We start from the raw sequence: 17,951 nt of genomic DNA on the forward strand, positions 1-17,951 counted from the left end.
GACTGACCTGCCCAACTGGAATGTGTGGCTTTCACCCAGGCCAGGGACCCCATTCTCTGCACCAGAATGGCAGTTGCCCCCTTTCAGGCTTTCATATTCCTCTCCTCTGGAGCGGTAACACCCACCTCCCAGTTATCTGGGAGATAGCCCAGTCCCCAGTTCTTATAACTTTCTAACCAGGTGGGGATGATGCGCAAGCCCCTTGACCTTCCTTCTGACCTACTGTTCTGTCCAGGCAGGCATTGTGTCTACTCATTGTGAGTCTTCCCACCGTCTCTGCCATGCTGGACAGTTGTCAGAAACTGCAGTTGATTGATAGGCTTGCTGAGGCCTGGGAAGTCATTTTCTGCTCGGCTGCGTCTCAGAATCCAGCTGTGTCCAGTGGGAGCCGGATCCTGATCACTTATTTTCTCTGTGAACACAGACTCTGGTCTGGTGACTTGCTCATGCACGAGAGAGGGAGGGTGAATTTCTCTTTGGAGTTTGACTGCTGTCTGCTCTGAGCTAGGAGGGAAGCATAGCATATCCCAGTCTCTGAAGATCCCAGGACCTTGTCTCCAAGACGTAGGAGTGAAAAACCTCTCGGGCGTGGGCATGTTTTAGAGGGTGTGTGTGTAGAGAGGTACATCAATGAATCAAACACCTGCTTCCAATTGTGTCCTCATTGGGCCTCTAGCCTCTCCCTCCTTGTGCCTCCTCCTCCTCCTCCTCTTGGCTGTCACCTATAAATCAAGCACCTCTTCTTAAAATTGTAATAACCAAAATAAGGAGGTGATTTATAGGAAATTCCGAAATACCAAAATAATCAGCCGAACACTTCAATTTAATGACAGCAATAAGTCAAAAGGCTCCGTGCTTATCCGGGGAGGAAGACCACGTGGGGCTTGGTGGCTTCCGAATGACAAATGCTTTCCTGTGACTTGTAACAAATCAATTATCCACATGATGAAAACCCAGCAACTCCCCTTTAAAGACAAACTGTTATGGATATATTTTACAAAAACAAAAACAAAACAAAACAAAAAAACTGTCCAAAATCAGACAGAGACTTTGATAACCCCTGCCTGCAGAAAGTGCCCACAGAATCCTTGGGTCTATTTTCAGCTTTCAATCCTTGGGCATAGGAAGTGATAAGGAATCTACCTTCACCTGCTGGGTGTTTTCAATCAAACCTGCCGGCTCCCACTGAGAGTCCTGTGGGGACATTCAATCCTCAGGTTGTCCCAGATACATTCGTCTGCTGTGTACTTCTCATTTGAAGGAGAGCATCTTTTCTTTCCATGAAGGAGGAAGCCTTTTCTCCGCAGCTGGCTCTGCGGCGGGAACTGTGCTTTCTCGTTTATGTGTGATCCCATCTGGCTGCCCAGAGAGACTCTGTGCCCTTTCTTAGGTTCTATTTCCCTCTTCTCCCACCCTGCATCCATTCGTCACACAATAAAATACATGCACATCTGTTGTAATGTCTCTTGTCAAGGCAGGCGGGACTGAAGCCATCCCTGGCCTTCCCCCAGCTGGTGTTTTTTTCAGATTCAAGGGCTTGGAGAAGGTCATGCTGTGGCCATTCCCAGCGTTGCAACTGTCCCAGTATATGGGGCTTTTGGCACATCTGGCAATCTGGATACTGCAGCAGACAACTCCATTAGCAAATAGACACTCCACGGGGGGGGGGGGGGAGCAGGGTTAGTTACCGTTCCACTGAGAACCGTGACGGCATGGGAGGAGCTCTGAGTGGTTAGAGAAGAAAAGACTTACTGTGCACGTGATTAAAGGTGTCCTGGTAGAGGAGGATTCCGGGAATGCATCAGTGACCTTGGGTTCACTACAGGTCAGGCCATGCTGGTCTCTGTCCGTCGGTGGAGCTTTGGTTGGTACACAACAGGTAGTATAGCTTTTAATTTTCCTTTATGTGTGCGTTTGTGTGTGTGCTACATGTGTGTGGGGTGCCTGCGGAGGCCAGAAGAGAGCATCCAATCCCCCTGAAGTTCCTGATAGTTGTAAACTGTCCAATGTCCCTGCAGGGAACTATATTAGGCTTTCTGAGAGAACAGAGAGTGTTCTTCATGACTGAACCATCCCTCCAACACCTGTAGCTATCGTTCGATAGTAGCATCTCTGTCTCTGTGGCCCATGGGCCTGTCTGGCCTGTCCCTCTGGTCCATGGGCCTATCTGGCCTGTCCCCCTCACCACCCCCAAGATCCTCTGCTTGACTTTCTCTGGAAGATTTCCCTCCCTCTGATCCCTCTCTGGCTCCTTCATTTCTTCCATAACTCCCCTTTGTATTTTGCCCCTCCCCTTTCCAGCCTCAGCCCCCTGGTTTGGATGTTCCATGATGGACTCTTCCCATCATCCCCTGAGTCATCTACTCAACACTTACTCCTAAGTATTTTCACTTAATTAGAAATGTTGGCAATATTTGTATATGGCACACTGTGATTAATTCACCTCTCAACGGCCTATCTGCCCTACCCCACCCTCCCACTCTTGCCGATCTCCCCTCGTTCTCCCAATTAGCCCACCTTCCAACCCGGGTTTCTCCTTTCCTTTCTTCCCTCCCTCCTTTCTTCTTCCCAGGTCCCTTGTAGACAGTCACAGCTGCTGCCTATTCATGATGGCAGTGGCTATGTCATATCCAGAAGATACGCTCCCCCCATCTTCCCATCAATTGGCTCCCACAGTCCACCTACTTCCTTTTCTGCAGTGTTCGCTGAGCTTTAGAGGGCTGACACAGATGTCCCACCTGGAACCAAACAGTCACTAGTCACTTACCCTCAACACTGCCATCCTCTGACGGAGGCAGAGGGCTGTGCTAATATATGGGTATAAATATTTAGAAGGTGGTTTAAATACCTGTCCATTTGAGAAAACATCAGTAGTGGATTTCCTCATAGGATCTGTGACCTCTCTGGCAATAGGCTTTTGTCCTATTCTGCTGTGCCAGGCACGTATTCCCTCCTATGGAGCAGGCTGCGGATGAAATTGGCAATCCATTGGTTACCCCGGAATGTGCCACTACTGCACCAGCTTGCTGGGGGGGGGGGTTAAGCACCGAAGCTGGCAGAGTTTACAAGTGAGTGCGATCCTTGATAACGTTTCTCCCCCAGCAGCCCGAACAGCAGCTTCTGGCACCATGGGTGCTAACCAGCAGGGAGATAGCTTCCAGCTCAGTCCCATGTGGTCTCTGTGTCCAGTACTCAGGGGATGTGGTGTCTTCAGCAAGGGTTCTGGTGGGCATCCTGTTCTTTTTAATGTGCACTTTTTAGTATATTGAGTAATTACGTACCCAAGTGGTTATGCTTTGTGAGGGCCAAGCAACTGCTTCCAGAGTGAAAAGGGAGGACTTACCACAGGCTTGATAGTCAGAGGGGACTTCACTGGCAAAGAAAGGTCTGGGATTCAGCCATGAGAAGTCACTCTGGTGAGAACAGGGGAAAGAGCAGACCAGACAAAGGAACAGAACGTGCAAATGCTCTGATGCAGAAAAGAAAAGAACTCGGAGAGTTCTAGAAACTATAAGTGGAAATAGCTAAAACTTAAAAACTAAACCAATGAATGAACAAAAGAACAACATGGTAAGGGATCCTTGACAGGACGTTTCCTAATGGAGGAGTGACATTTTATGTCTGAAGTCCCCACTGCCTGGGGCATTCTTAGTCACAGGGCTGCTTCCCTCACAAGTCCTTGCTTCTGCTCAGCTGTTACACTGTCAAGGGGTCATAACCTTTGACATGACCTGTATTAGTGACTATTCATTGTTGCGACCAGAATATTAAATGAAACAACTTACAGAATGGAATGTTTGCTTTGCTGGTTTTCTGGACCTTTGATTCAAGGTTTACTTCCAGACTGTGGGACTGTCATGCAGCGTGAGAGAATGGTAGAAGAACTCTTTCACTCTACTGCAGACAGGAAGTAGAGCAAGGTAGGAAAGAGACAGTCAGAATGTTCTCAAGAACCTTCGACCTACTTCCTCCAGCTAGGTCCTCTCCCTAGAAGTGCCCAGATACTCAACAATGTACCCATGGATGGTTATTTCATAGGGAAATCGCATCTCGTTACCATCTCCAAATGTATGTGTACGTGTCATATCACTAGATGAGATCCGTGTTGACTGGATGCAACGGAAAGCTGACAAATACCATGAACAATCGTGTTCCCAGCACTAGGTGAAAAGAACAAAACAGAACAAGACAACCCAGCCACCCAGACACTTAGTAACTGTGCTGCAGGTTAATGGGTGGCGAGGGAGAGGCTGGAAAGCAGGACATCACCGAGGAGATGTCTCCTTGTGACCCCGCTCTCACAGGAACAAATGCTAGGAGGGAGAGGGTGGGTGTGTTAGAGCCATGCTGTGATGATATTAAGGGGACAGAAAAAAAGTGTGTAATGAGTATGTTTATTATGTGAAAGCAAAGGCCAGTACTTAAGCTTTCAGCTCTCATGCATGCTAATGTCTTCCCTGTTTGCATTACCAGTTTGCCTAGGAACTCCTGTCACTTTCGTGATAAATATATACAGACATATTTCTGAGAAAGGTACTCTTGATAATTAAGCCACTGTAGAGCCCCTGGTAAGGACAGTACTTGTCCCTGGTGGTGGCTCCATCGCACAGACTCTGACCCTGCATGCATGGACACTCCTGATCCTCACAGCCTTCTAGAGGTTGGCCTCTACCTGTTTCACGCTTACACAAGCATGTGGGCCTCACTGAAGTTCTTTGTGAAGTTCTGAAGTAGCAATCCCTCACTAGGCCCTTCTGCTGCTTCCATCATCATACAGTAGCTGTTTATAGACTAGAGGTGGTGTGATCCTTAGAGCCCTCTGTAAGTCAAAATGAAACAGGTGTCCAGGCTGAAAGGCAGGTTGGGATGTAGAATGGTTTGTTGAGCAGGTGCTTAGATGTTGGGAATGGCGGGTGCATGGTTGATGAGATGTTATGCATCTACTTAGGGGGTTGGGTGGGTGTTTATGTCAGAGGCCAGAGAAGCAGAACCATTAAGATTTCAGTTTCTACTCAAGAAGAATGAAGACTGAAGTGTGGACACTATGCCCCTCCTTAGAATTGGGAACAAAACACCCATGGAAGGAGTTACAAAGACAAAGTTTGGAGCTGAGATGAAAGGATGGACCATGTAGAGACTGCCATATCCAGGGATCCACCCCATAATCAGCATCCAAACGCTGACACCATTGCATATACTAGCAAGATTTCATCGAAAGGACCCAGATGTAGCTGTCTCTTGTGAGACTATGCCGGGGCCTAGCAAACACAGAAGTGGATGCTCATAGTCAGCTAATGGATGGATCACAGGGCTCCCAATGGAGGAGCTAGAAAAAGTACCCAAGGAGCTAAAGGGATCTGCAACCCTATAGGTGGAACAACATTATGAACTAACCAGTACCCCGGAGCTCTTGACTCTAGCTGCATATGTATCAAAAGATGGCCTAGTCGGCCATCACTGGAAAGAGAGGCCCATTGGACACGCAAACTTTATATGCCCCAGTACAGGGGAACGCCAGAGCCAAAAAGGGGGAGTGGGTGGGTAGGGGAGTGGGGGTGGGTGGGTATGGGGGACTTTTGGTATAGCATTGGAAATGTAAATGAGGTAAATACCTAATAAAAATGGAAAAAAAAAGATTTCAGTTTCTATATATCCTGTCCATATACCCATCATGGCAGCATGTGACAAAGCAAAACAGTTCACTTTATGGATAAAAAGCAGAATTTGAAAAGAAGAGATTAGGGGGTCCCACAATCCCCTTCAAGGGTGTTATACCACCATAACCTAGGTTTCATGCTAGGCCCCGCCTTTTGTTTGTGGTGGTGGGGACTGAGCCGAGAGCCTCATGAGTGCTGCAATGGATCTACCATTTGAGATATGCCCCTCGGCCCTAGATTCCTACCTCTTATGGTCTCCATCTCGTCCAAGCTGTGCCTTAGCCTTTATCACAATTCTAAGGACTTTTAGGGTCTGTCTATCATCTGCCTGTTTACTGCCTATCTCCCTGTCTGTGGCTACAGGTATGAGAACATATTGACTACAGGGCTCTGACTTCACACATTGTGTGCACAGCTGCTCTAGGGCAGAGAGTAGGAAATGATGTCTGGGAGACAAGGAAGCAGAAGAGACTCTGTAAGGATGGTCAGACACTTGAGGCTGGAGTAGCACTAGCACTGATCTGTTGGCACCCCAGATCCAGTGTGCACCTGACCCAGGAGCGAGAGATACCAACGGGAGAAATCCAGCAGGAGAGGAGCAGCTGCCTGCCTAGCTCTTCCTTGCACAAGTGAGGAGAGACAATGGCTATGCAGTGAGGGCACCTGTGGTCCTGCAGAGGCTTTCAGAGAGTAGGACAAAAGTCACCTGTCTGCTCTCTTCCAAGTTTCATGCAGGATGAAACTCTTGTGACTCATGCAAGCCCAGAACTCTGCATGGAAGGGGATTATGGAAAGCATAGTTTAGTTCTAACCTAGGAAGGCTGACAATTCTCACGCACTGTAGGAAAAGCCACAATTATGGGTGAGATACCATGGGAATGCTGGTGCCAGAAAAGATCACCATCCAAAGGGTGCTGAAGCTAGAGATCGATTGTGAAGAATGGGAAACAGAAATCACAGAGTCAGCAGGAGAACAAGTGCGTGTGTGCGTGCATGCATGTGTGTGTGTGTGTGTTTGTGTGTGTGTCCCTATCTCTCGCTCCTGGGTTAGGTGCACACTGGATCTGGGGTGGCAACAGATCAGTGATAGTGCTACTCCAGCCTCAAGTGTCTCTGTGTGTGTAGTGTGTGCATGAGTGCATGTGTATTTTATTTCTGGTGTTACAGTATATGAGAATCTGAGTCTTTAAATGATATCAATGGCCATAACTATAGAGTTGATACTGTATTTTATGACTGGTGTGTAACTCAGTAACTGGAACAGAGGCTGAACTGTGAGGATCCAGGGTATCTAGGAGGAGGTAGTGCTCACTGAGGCGGTGCTGGTAGTGATGGTGGTAGAGGCTGGATGGATTCATCTCTAGCTGTGTACCATGTGCTATGGGAGCTACTTTGCATTTGAAAACTCCACTGTCTGCTTCTGTGCAAATTATCTGAGAACCAGTACCTGTGAGAGACAATGTTAACTCCGTACCTGCTAGGGGCCAGGGCTTAGCTGACCACTACTCATAGGCTATAAGATGGTGTCGTTGGCTGCTTCATTCTGCCCTGCCTGCTCCTGGGAAGAACAAAACCTGAGGTCCTGGTAGAGCAAAACCATTAGGAAGGTCGTCAGCAAACATCTGCCACCATGGTGTGTGCCTCTTTCACAGAGAGATATATTTTGGGAGGCTGCCTAGTTCTGCGTATATGTGTGTGTGTGTGTCTGTGATTTGAATACACAATAGCTGTTAATGAATGTCACAACTAATTAAGACAGCCAGAGAGGAGTAGCTACCCCACACAGTGATGATTTGGAATGACAAAGATAACAGTATCTAACTGGTGCAGTTCAGGGCACTGAGTTCTGTCTGTCTGTGGGACAGTCTCAGTGATAAGGAACTCGTGTAGACTCTTGAAGCATTGAATTTGGACATTCTTGCCTTGAAAGATCTCATGTGGTTGTTCAGGCAGATCGAACAATGGAGAGGATTTTCCCAAGGTGTCCTTTGATTCATAAGGATGGATTTCACATTCTACATTGGGTCTAATGTCTGGATGGCTGGATACCAAGAGCAACCTGGAAGCCACTCCCTGGTGACTTCATCCTTCTAGTGCAACATGAACAGTTTTGTTCTCTCTTTGACCTCTTTCTTCCAGGACCCAAGATTTGGCCTGATGCCTTCCAGTTTCCAGAGGCTAACACAGAAGTACCAGTGTGCCATTTCTTTACCAGTTTCTTAAAGACCAGAGAAGTCAGTAATTTAATTGACTAAAATTGTTCAGAAGATTCAACCAGAATCAACCCTTTCCCAAGCTGTCAGTCACTATTTAACTTGGCATTGGCTGAGGCCAAGGTGGACAGGTGACGTTCTTCACACTGGCGATGTTGTGAGTGTTCTTGGCTGTGTCACTGCAGGGTCTGAGCATGAGTGGAATGACCCTGAAGTGGATGCTCACTGGTTATCCCACACCAACTACTAGGGGCAGCACAGAGCAAGGCTTTTAAAAGAGTGGACCGGTGAGTGTTATCCCCATTTAAGAGAGGTCTCATTTAGCTATTCCCAATCTCATGCTCTTTCCTTGGGCCCCAGATAGAGAAGGAAACCAGCAAAAGGTAGAAAGCTTGGGTTGAGAGGTTCAGCTTTTGTGATTTTTATTCCTTACTCTGCAACCCTGAATTGGCAGTGTGGGCTCCCTATTAGCAAGCAATAGTCTTCTGAGCCATGGTGTGTGAAACACTCTGCTCTGTAGCCTGAAGCTGGAACTGAGCCTGGGATTCCATAGGGCAAGTACATAGTCAATGTGCTGGGAGCTGGAGAAAGCTACTTTGAGGCAGAATAGCTGGGCAAGCAGTGGCTGTAGCCAGCCAGCATCAATGAAGCATTAGCAAAGCACCTAGGCTCATTTTAAAAGCTTTAATTAAAAGAAAACTTTTTATTTGTATATATTAATTATATAATACTGCGTTTATTGTGATATTTTTATACATGCATATAATTTATTTCTTTAAAAAATCATATTCACTATCTATTATCTTTCCTTTTAACATTTCAAAGGAAAGGCTATCAGTCACTATTTGAAACTTCTCAAATCAATAACTGAGCTCTTAGATGGCTAATCAGTAGTATTTTCAAAAGAAAAGAAAGAAAAAAGGTTACTTATTGTGTATGGTGGTTTGAATGAAAACAAAATGCCCCCGTCCCCCCATAGTCTGGGCATTTAAACACTTGTTTCCAAGTTGACACTGTTTGGTAAGGTTTCGGATGTATGGTCTTGCTGGAGGAAGTATGTCATTGAAGTTGGGCTTTGAGAGTTAAAAGACCCATTTGTAGTTTTCTCTCTGCTTCATGTTTACAGTAAAAGATATAAGCTCTTAGCTTCTTGCTCTAGTGGCCATGTTTCTTCTCTGCCACTGTGGATTCTTATCCCCCTCGAAACATAAGCCCAAATAGACCCTTCCTCCTATAAGTTGTTTTGGTCTTGTTATTTTATCTTAGCAATAAAAAAGTGACTAGTTCAGAAGCTGGTACCAGGAGTCATACTTGATCCACTCTTACTTATGCCTAGTGGATTAGTTACTTTTCTGTTGATATTCTGTAGAACTCTCTGACAAAGCAACTTAGAGGAACAGAGCTTATATTTCTAGATCACACTATTGAGTGAATTCAAGGCAAAAATCTGGAGCAGAAATCATGGAGGAGCACTCATGATTAGCTTAGCTAGGTTTCTTACACAGCCCAGGAGCACCTGCCTAGGGATGGTGCTGCCCACAGTGGGCTGAGATGTCTTACATCAATCAATAATCAGGACACCCCTGCCACATACAGAAAGAAATGTTTAAAGGCCAATCTGACCAAGGCAGTTCCTTAGCTAAAGCTTTCCTCTCAGATGATGTTGGGCTGTGTCAAGTTGACAATTACAGCTAGTCAGGGCAAACATCTCCTTGGTTATGTTTGAAGTTACTAATAATTAGACTGTTGTGATGATGACACCCTCCCACATTGTTTATGTTTTTATGGATTCCTGTAATGATCTGAAACATGTTTTGCCACTCTTGATATTCGTACACAAACATGAAAGATTCCATTTCAGGTGGATAGAAGCTGGCCCTGTCAAAACGGCTTGACAGGAAGATGGCCCTTATCTCTTTATGTAATGGCAGCTGAGAAATTTGTCTCTAAAGTGCAGTATAATCTACTTTCCTTTTCCTGAGTACCTGCTTTAGTCTGATTTGTAAGCAAATAGATTCTTTAACTATCTGAGCAGTAAATAATCTTTTCCCAGACTTCTTTTATCAGCCAAGAAAAGCAATTTACAGTACAATACCTGAATAAACAATAGCATCTTCTATGCCACAGTTTTCTGCAGTTACCCTTAGATTACAGGCTGTCTTCGTACAAGCTGATCCATGATTCATGTCTTAGTTTTAATTTCCTTAAGAGTGAGCTCATATGATTCTGTTTTCCCCCTTGATATTAGCATTTTTTACCATGCAATTGTTATTATTTTATGGTTCTTAGTGTGTATTAGAATCCTTAACATGTCTGCAAGCCTCTCTTTCTGCTGCCCTCCTGCCTCTAATCCTTGTCCTGTTCCCCTTTCATGCCATCCCTGGGGACTTGCTCTTATTTCAAAGCCCTGCTGTTGAGGGACAGGGTATTTGTGCTCACAGATAAGCACTTTGAAAACCAGGAATGCAAAAGGGATGCATAACCTATTTTCCACCTAGGAGGCTGGGAATGGATGTGGTTAATAGCCTGGTGACCTCTGTACTATCTCTATGGCCAGACTATACCTGGCTCCCCCAGACTTTTCCTCCCTAGACCTTTATCTCGAGTCTTGTTTCTCAGTCAATAGAACTCTTCTTTATGGAAGATGTCACATGGGCTTTACAAATGGCACAGCCTTTACGAATGGTGGCTAATAGCCTCGTGATCTCTGTACTATCTGGAGGCACAGGCCACACTTGGTTTCCCAAGACTTCTATGTTTATTGCAGTTATTCTCCCTAGACTCTTACCTTGAACATTGTTTCTCCATCAATAGAACCCATCTTTATGGAAGAAGTCCCATGTACTTTAAAAAGAGTTTCAATGTAATCATGTCTTAAGCTCTGTTGTATACACAGGATTGAGTGCTGTGCTTAAATATGCCTAAAGAAATGCCTGGTGTCAGACACTTGAAGTTTGATCCAACACCAGCTACTGTGTCATGGTGAATCAGATTTCTTTCTTGCCTTGTGTGGACCAACACTCTGCTGGCCTTGGTGGTCACAGAGACTCCTCAACCCTCTTTCTCATGACCAAGCTTGTTTATGTACATACATATTTTTGTCTTTAACCATGTTTGTATTATTGTCTATGTGTAGCTTTATGTCACTATAACAAAACACCCAGAATAATTAATTTATAAGGAAAAAAGATTTCTTTTGGTTCATGGTTGTGCATGTCTGAGATTGGCTAGCTCCATTGTTCAGGGCTGCATGGAGAGAGCACAGCTTGGCTTTACCACTCTGCTCACATCATAGTCAGGAACAATGACAGTGAGAGGGAGAAGCCAGGGTCCCACAGTTCCCTCCAGGAATATCTCCAGTGACCTAAGGGCCTTCTATTACACCCCTCCTCCTAAAGGTTCAGCCACTTTCCAAAAGCATTACCCTGAGGACCAAACCTTTAAGACATAAGGGACATCCAATCTTCAAGTGATGGCACCTTCCAGCAGTAACAAACTAGTTAGTGTTTATTGCACACAAATAATCTTTTTCATAGGCAATTTTTTTCTGGTTCTCCCATCAATCACTCTATGTACTTGAGCAAAATCCTACCGAAGGATTTTGCTTTCTTGTGATCATCCATAGCTTAGTGTCTTAGTTGGGGTTTCTATTGCTGTGATAAAACACTGATCAAAAGCAGGAAAAGGGGGATTCTTTTTGGCTTACAAGCTAGATCAATCATAGTTCATCATTCAGGGAAGTCAGAGTAGGAGCTCAATGTAGGAGCCTGGAGGCAGGAGTTGAAGCAGAGGCCACGGAGCAACATTGTTTACCAGCATGCTCCCATGGCTTGTTCAGCTTGATTTCTTATACAGCCCCGTACCGCTTGTCCAGGTGGCATCACTCCCAATGTGCTGGGCCTTCCCACATCAATCACTAATCAAGAAAATGTTCTATAGAGTTGCCTACAGGCCAATCTGATGGAGGCATTTTGCCAGTTGAGGTTCCTTTTTCCAGATGACCCGAGCTTTCACCAAGATGGCAAAATACTACCCAGAGCATGCAGCAATTGTTTTCTCTGATAGATTTCAAGTTTCTTGGGGACAGACACAATAAGTGTCCTGTTACCTCTGTGTCCCATTGTGTGTCCACAGTGTTGGGTCATAGTGATTGCTTAGTAGGTATTGGGAGATGATTGACAAAATATAACTGCTCACTGACACAGCATTAGAGTGGAAAGAAACCACATTGTAAACTTTAAAATAGTGACAGTAAATATTTAAAATCAAGAGTCATTATTGTGAAGTCTAGATACACGAACTTTACTCTCTACTCATCATAGGAACATTTCCTGCTGATTTATTCCAGAGTCACCCTACAGTCCCAAGCATCATTGAGACAGGGGTTTCTTCAGCCCAATGGTTTCAAGAGTTTGGTGATGAATGTCCTTCTATGTTGGGGCTGTTGGTGGCATTTTCCTGCCTTGTGTTTTATCACCTGCTCTTGGGTTCAAATTTACACCTGTGGCCCCAATTCCCTTCCTGGCCTCCAATGAGAAATCCCTCCAATGAAGGCTGTTGGGCACCAGCAGAGCAGCTGCCCTCCAGCCACATCGAGAATTGTTTTCTTGTATCTCACGTGTTTTAGATCAGTGTGATGACTTTTCCCTTCCTCTGCCTTCAGTAAAGACTGAGGAATCTGGAAATTTTATGAAGTCATGCCAAGCTCTTGTCTTCAAAGAATTTACCTTTTTTTTTTTTTTTGGTGAAAATAAAACCCAAATCAGACTCATATGCATATGCATCAGAGTGTGGAAAACAGGAATGTGTGTGTGTGTGTGAAGGGTAGGAAGGAGAAGAGAGAGAGAGATAGGGAGAGAAGGGGGCCAACATGGCATTTATGTTGATATTTGATGGAAGCAGAGACGTGCAGTTCTTTCCCCAAATTTTATATAACTCTCTGTTCATTCATGTTTCAACCCAAGTGCCATCTTTGGAGACTTTATTAACCACTTTGTCTGAAATGTGCACAGATACTGTGCCATCTTTAGCCCTCTCTTGCTTCATTGCTACCTCACCTGGAACAAGGTAAGTTTCCAGGGCAGGACTTTGTGCCCATTATCAGTGGGTTCCCTTCAAAGAGGGCTTAGTCTACCGTGGGCACTCATTCATGTTTTCTGAGTGCATGGATGGGGGAGAGGCGTGTGAATGCACACAGAGAACATGTGGCGAGCAAAACCATGCCTGCTAGCTTAGATAGGAATAGATACTAAGGTCTTAGGAAGTTGGCATAGGCTGTAGAATGGAGTGATATCATAGAAGGCTTTGAATGGTGTGCTGTGGGCTTGTGATACCTGAGGGATATGAATACAGGGACCCTGGTGTGGAGACATCTTACAGAGCCCATCAATAGTGTCTGCTTAATGGCTGGATTTAGAAGAGAAAGAAAATCTCAAGAGGTTGCCTAGCAGCTGCTGATCCATCAGGAATGTTAATGCTTTGCATAATGTTAATGAAGCCAGAAGTAGAAATTGATTTTGGAGCCAGGCAGGTGGGCTCTGTTGAGGTAAGATGTAGAGTAAAGAATGGCAGACCGTTCATTAGAGGTGACCTGAGGCCAAGATGCTGCTGTATCCTCACCAGGAGAGGGGCTAGGGCTCCTCTTTGCTTGTGTTAGAGTCATATCATGGAGTTTTTCAACTGCACCCACAAATGTAATCTGCCCCACCCATCTATCTCCCACCCCAGCTGCATTTTGTTGGCGGTTTCTCACTCTGTCCTCCAGTCCATTCTGATGAGGCCCATTTTAGGCCTTGCTCAGAGCTGATGGGCAGACATGCTTAGTTCTTGCCATCAACCCTAGGTATGAAGCTGTTCATATCCAGATCTTTCTTTCTTGGTCAAAGTCAGAGAAAGATGTTTTCATTCTTCCTTCCTTTTTTGATAAAGGTGAAAGTTCACCCAGACTTCTGGATGCCTCACTTAGAGAACCAGGTTAAAATCTAAGCTACCTCTGGCTGCTTTGCATTCAAGCTATGACTAACCAGGACATCGCTTTCTACCTTCTGGAAGTAGTCTACCCGGTGCTGCTACCCTCAGCAGAGCCCTCCTTCTTCCAAAGGTCTACTGTGGGGAAGGGTGGGTTTGAGAGAAAGACCAAATTATATCCAGAGGCCACAGTAACACTGAATGGACTTGCTTAATCTCTGAGCCCCATTTCATTATACATCAGACAACAACAAATATTGCCTCCCAGGTTTGGTGTAGGTTTCAACCAGGGCAGGACTTTGTGCCCATTGTGCCTACAGTCTTCCTAGTGGTGGATATTTTACAAACATCCACGTTTCATTTTAATGGGAAAGCATCTGGGAAGTTACGGTGTAATTCAAACTAATCTGTGAAAGAGAGAACAGTCATGGAGAGAATTAGGCATAGCCCAAAGTGCTTCTAAGTTCTCTGGAAGCTGAACATCTCTGACACCCCTGCCTTCCATCTTATGATGTACATCTCCAGCGGCCACTAAAGACATCCTTTTTCCTTCCTTCCTTCCTTCCTTCCTTCCTTCCTTCCTTCCTTCCTTCCTTCCTTCCTTCCTCCTCTTCCTCCTCCTCCTCCTCCTCCTCCTCCTTCTTCTTCTTCTTCTTCTTCTCTCTTTCTCTCTCTCTCTCTCTCTCTCTCTCTCTCTCTCTCTCTCTCTCTCTCTCTCTCTCTCTCTCTTTTTCTCTCATATCTCTGAGGGTGAGATTTAGGAAACTGCTTTGTGAACAATCTCTCTGATTGTCTCCCAGCATCATATTGGTAAATATAAAGCAGGTGGAAATAACACAGCCAGGGCTCTGGATGCATCACAACCCTCGGCAGAGACAACTAAATACCCAGAGGAGTCCACCTGCCTTGGGGAGACTCCCACGATAGACAAGAATTACCATCCTCTCAGCTCTTTCAACATTCATCCATCTCAAGCCTCAGTTTCAGGCATCTTGTGTCTCTGATCTCCATTGACCCCGAGTCTTGTCCAGATTAGTTACACCTGCTGGAGGCAAGGCTCCCAAGGAGGTTGCCTAATTCACCATGGATGAAAGCTGCTTTTCCTGCTTGGCCTTCATGCACCTTTGATCTATCTTTGCTTTCTTTTCTTCAAGTACTTTATGCTTCTTCCCTTTTCCTTCAGTTTCCATGGAGATTGCCATATGCTGGCACATGTACAACATGTACCTGTACCAACCCCTTCTTAGGCAGAATTGGAAGCTCCTGTGACTCACTGAGTAATGCCCAGCACACAGCAGGTGCCTAGTAAATGCCAGTCCTCATGACCCATTTCTGTTCCCACCTGCTCCAGTTGATTGCGAAACTTCCCAGAAAAATATGGGACATTTTTACATTATTACTAAGTTTCTAAATCTGATCAGTGTGTGGGGCCAGCAGCTGGGTTTCCATGCCTGCATACCAATGAGGCCTCGCCTGGAGCAGAATAGCATGTGCCCATAAACCATGACCTCTATTATCCAGGGAGTCAGGCAGCAATGGCAGCTGCCCCTATACACATCCTTCCATCCCCATTGTGGGGATGGCAGAGGCAGGCAACACGAAGTGCTAGCAAATACTTTCTATAGTGTTGTGCATGGAACATACTTGTTCTATTCTTTCCAGCTGGGATGGGCTTTTTTTTTTCCAATTAAAAATTAAAATAGCTGCTGAATTTATATTCATTTCCTGAACCCACGATTCACGCTCCATTTCTCACAGCAGCCGGCACTATCTCCAAGCTCATCTTCTTACATCAACTTTTGGAAACAGCAGCTTAAAAATCAGCACGGTTAAAAATGGCTCCCTTATGCCAGAGAACAGGAGAATCAGGTTGAGGAGAGCAGGAGGAGGCCATGTAGCTCCATCGCTTTCCTAGGGAACAGAGACCAAAGACCGTCTCCACTACTACCCTGTGCTTTCTCTGGCTCAGCTTTAGGGTGGGGGCACAGTTGTTTCAGTTTGCATTTTAGAATCATCTTTATAAGTAGCTACGTTTTGTATCTTCCTATTGTACATTTTGTAATCCCTCCTATTGTGTGTGTATGTGTGTGTGTGTGTAGGTCGGAGGGTGATACTGGATGCTTTCCTTAGTTGCTCTCCACCTTGGTTTTGAGACAAGGTCTCATCCATCCAGAGATTGCTTAGCTAGCCTGACTAGCCAGTGAACCTTTGGGATCTGCCGTTTGGTCCCTAGAACCCGGAGGTCACAGATACATGCTGCAGGATGCTGGGGATCTGAACGCAGCCCCCCATGCTTGCAGAGCAAGCACTTTATTTATTGAGCCATCTCCCCACCCCATTCCCATCCAAATTCTTAGTTCTGTTCTGTGAACCCATGTGGATTAAGTCTTTCACAACACAGTTCTTTGAAGATGCCTCTATTGCTCTCTGGAAAGTTGAGTTGTGTTATCCAAAAAGGTTTATTGAAATCTTTACTTCCAGGACCTTAGGGTGTGCTATCTCTTGTGAGGCTATGCCAGTGCCCGGCAAATACAGAAGTGGATGCTCACAGTCATCTACTGGATGGAACACAGGGCCCCTAAGAAGGAGCTAGAGAAAGTACCCAAGGAGCTAAAGGGGTCTGCAACCCTATAGGTAGAACAACAATATGAACTAACAGTATCTCTCAGAGCTTGTGTCTCTAGTTGCATATGTAGCAGAGGATGGCCTAGTCGGCCATCAATGGGAGGAGAGGTCCTTGGTCTTTTGAAGATTATATGCCCCAGTACAGGGGAATGCCAGGGCCAGGAAGCAGGGGTGGGTGGGTTGGGGAGCAGGGCGGGGGGAGGGTATAGGGGGCTTTCGGAGAGGAAACTAGGAAAGGGGGTAGCATTTGAAACATGAATGAAGAAAATATCTAATAAAAAATGAAATAGATTAAAAAGAAAAGAAAAGAAAAGAAATCTTAACTTCCAGGACCTTAGGGTGTGCCCTTGTTGGAAAATCAGCTCTTTACAAACACACTGAGTTTACATGGGGCCACGCTAATGTAGGCTTGGCTCTTAGTCAAATATGTCTGGTTGTCCTTCTAATGAGACACACAGACACACAGAAGGAGCAGGCAGAAATCAGTGGTGCTCACAACGCAAGGAATGCTTGTGACCACCAGAAGCAAGAGAACCAAGGAATGACCTTCCCCTGGAGTCTGGGGAGGGGGCACAGCTCCATGAACAACGGTTTTATTTCTGACTTCCAGAAGTGTGAGAGGACACATTTCTCTTGTTTTAAACAAGCTAGCGTGTAACACTTAATAATGCCCCCCCCACCGACTAATACATCTTCAGCCTTCTCTAGGCACCTTCCTTCCTTCCTTCCTTCTTCCTTCCTTCCTTCCTTCCTTCCTTCCTTCCTTCCTTCCTCCCTCCCTCCCTCCCTCCCCCCTCCCTCTTTCTTTCTTTCTTTCTTTCTTTCTTTCTTTCTTTCTTTCTTTCTTTCTTTCTTTCTTTTTGGTTTTTTGAGACAGTGTTTCTCTGTGTAGCTCACTGTCCTTGCTATCCTGGAACTCACTTTGTAGACCAGGCTGGCCTTGAACTCAGAAATCCACCTGCCTCTGCCTCCCAAGTGTTGGGATTAAAGATGTGTGCCACCACTGCCCGGCTTCTGGGCATATTTCAAACCCCAGCACATGGTCGTGGTGATTCTCAAGTCAGCATATTTTGTATGGCTTAATTTCTTTCCTCTGCTGTAGGTTCTGTGCCTCAGTATCCAGATCTTTCTCAGCAGCTTCAAGCTCCCACTGAGTTGATGGGCAGTTTCCCAAGAGCACTGTTGCCAAACCCGCACCTCTCATTGTCTGGCACGATGGTTCTAGTACCATGTCTCAATACAATGGCCACTTTTCTCTGGCCTCTTCAGATACTTTGAATTCTAAATTCTTCACATGTTATCCACTTCTCTCCAAACTTTGAATGTTTCATTAACTTGTTCATCACGGGCTGCAGACAGAGAACCCTGACCTGTTGTCAGACATTCTCCGTGGACTTGCCGTATACAACTCCTCGCTGTAGACACAGACACTGAGTTCCTGGAATTTGTTGAGCATCAGTCCAGACTCTTAGGGTTTGGAGATGAATAA

At 45.5% G+C, this 17,951-nt stretch overlaps 1 long non-coding RNA gene across 1 annotated transcript; it reads right to left on the minus strand.

The window, feature by feature from the left end:
- Positions 1-805: 805 nt before the first annotated feature.
- Positions 806-3,576, minus strand: Gm33145. The gene is made up of 5 exons (XR_378421.3): positions 3,344-3,576; positions 2,849-2,965; positions 2,686-2,738; positions 1,753-1,859; positions 806-1,621 (listed from the first exon to the last, which is right to left on the minus strand). It is a non-coding gene; the product is annotated as a predicted gene, 33145 (long non-coding RNA).
- Between the last annotated feature and the right edge of the window lie 14,375 nt (positions 3,577-17,951).

Source organism: Mus musculus, chromosome 7, assembly GCF_000001635.26.
Source record: "Mus musculus strain C57BL/6J chromosome 7, GRCm38.p6 C57BL/6J".
Classification (NCBI taxonomy): domain Eukaryota; kingdom Metazoa; phylum Chordata; class Mammalia; order Rodentia; family Muridae; genus Mus; species Mus musculus.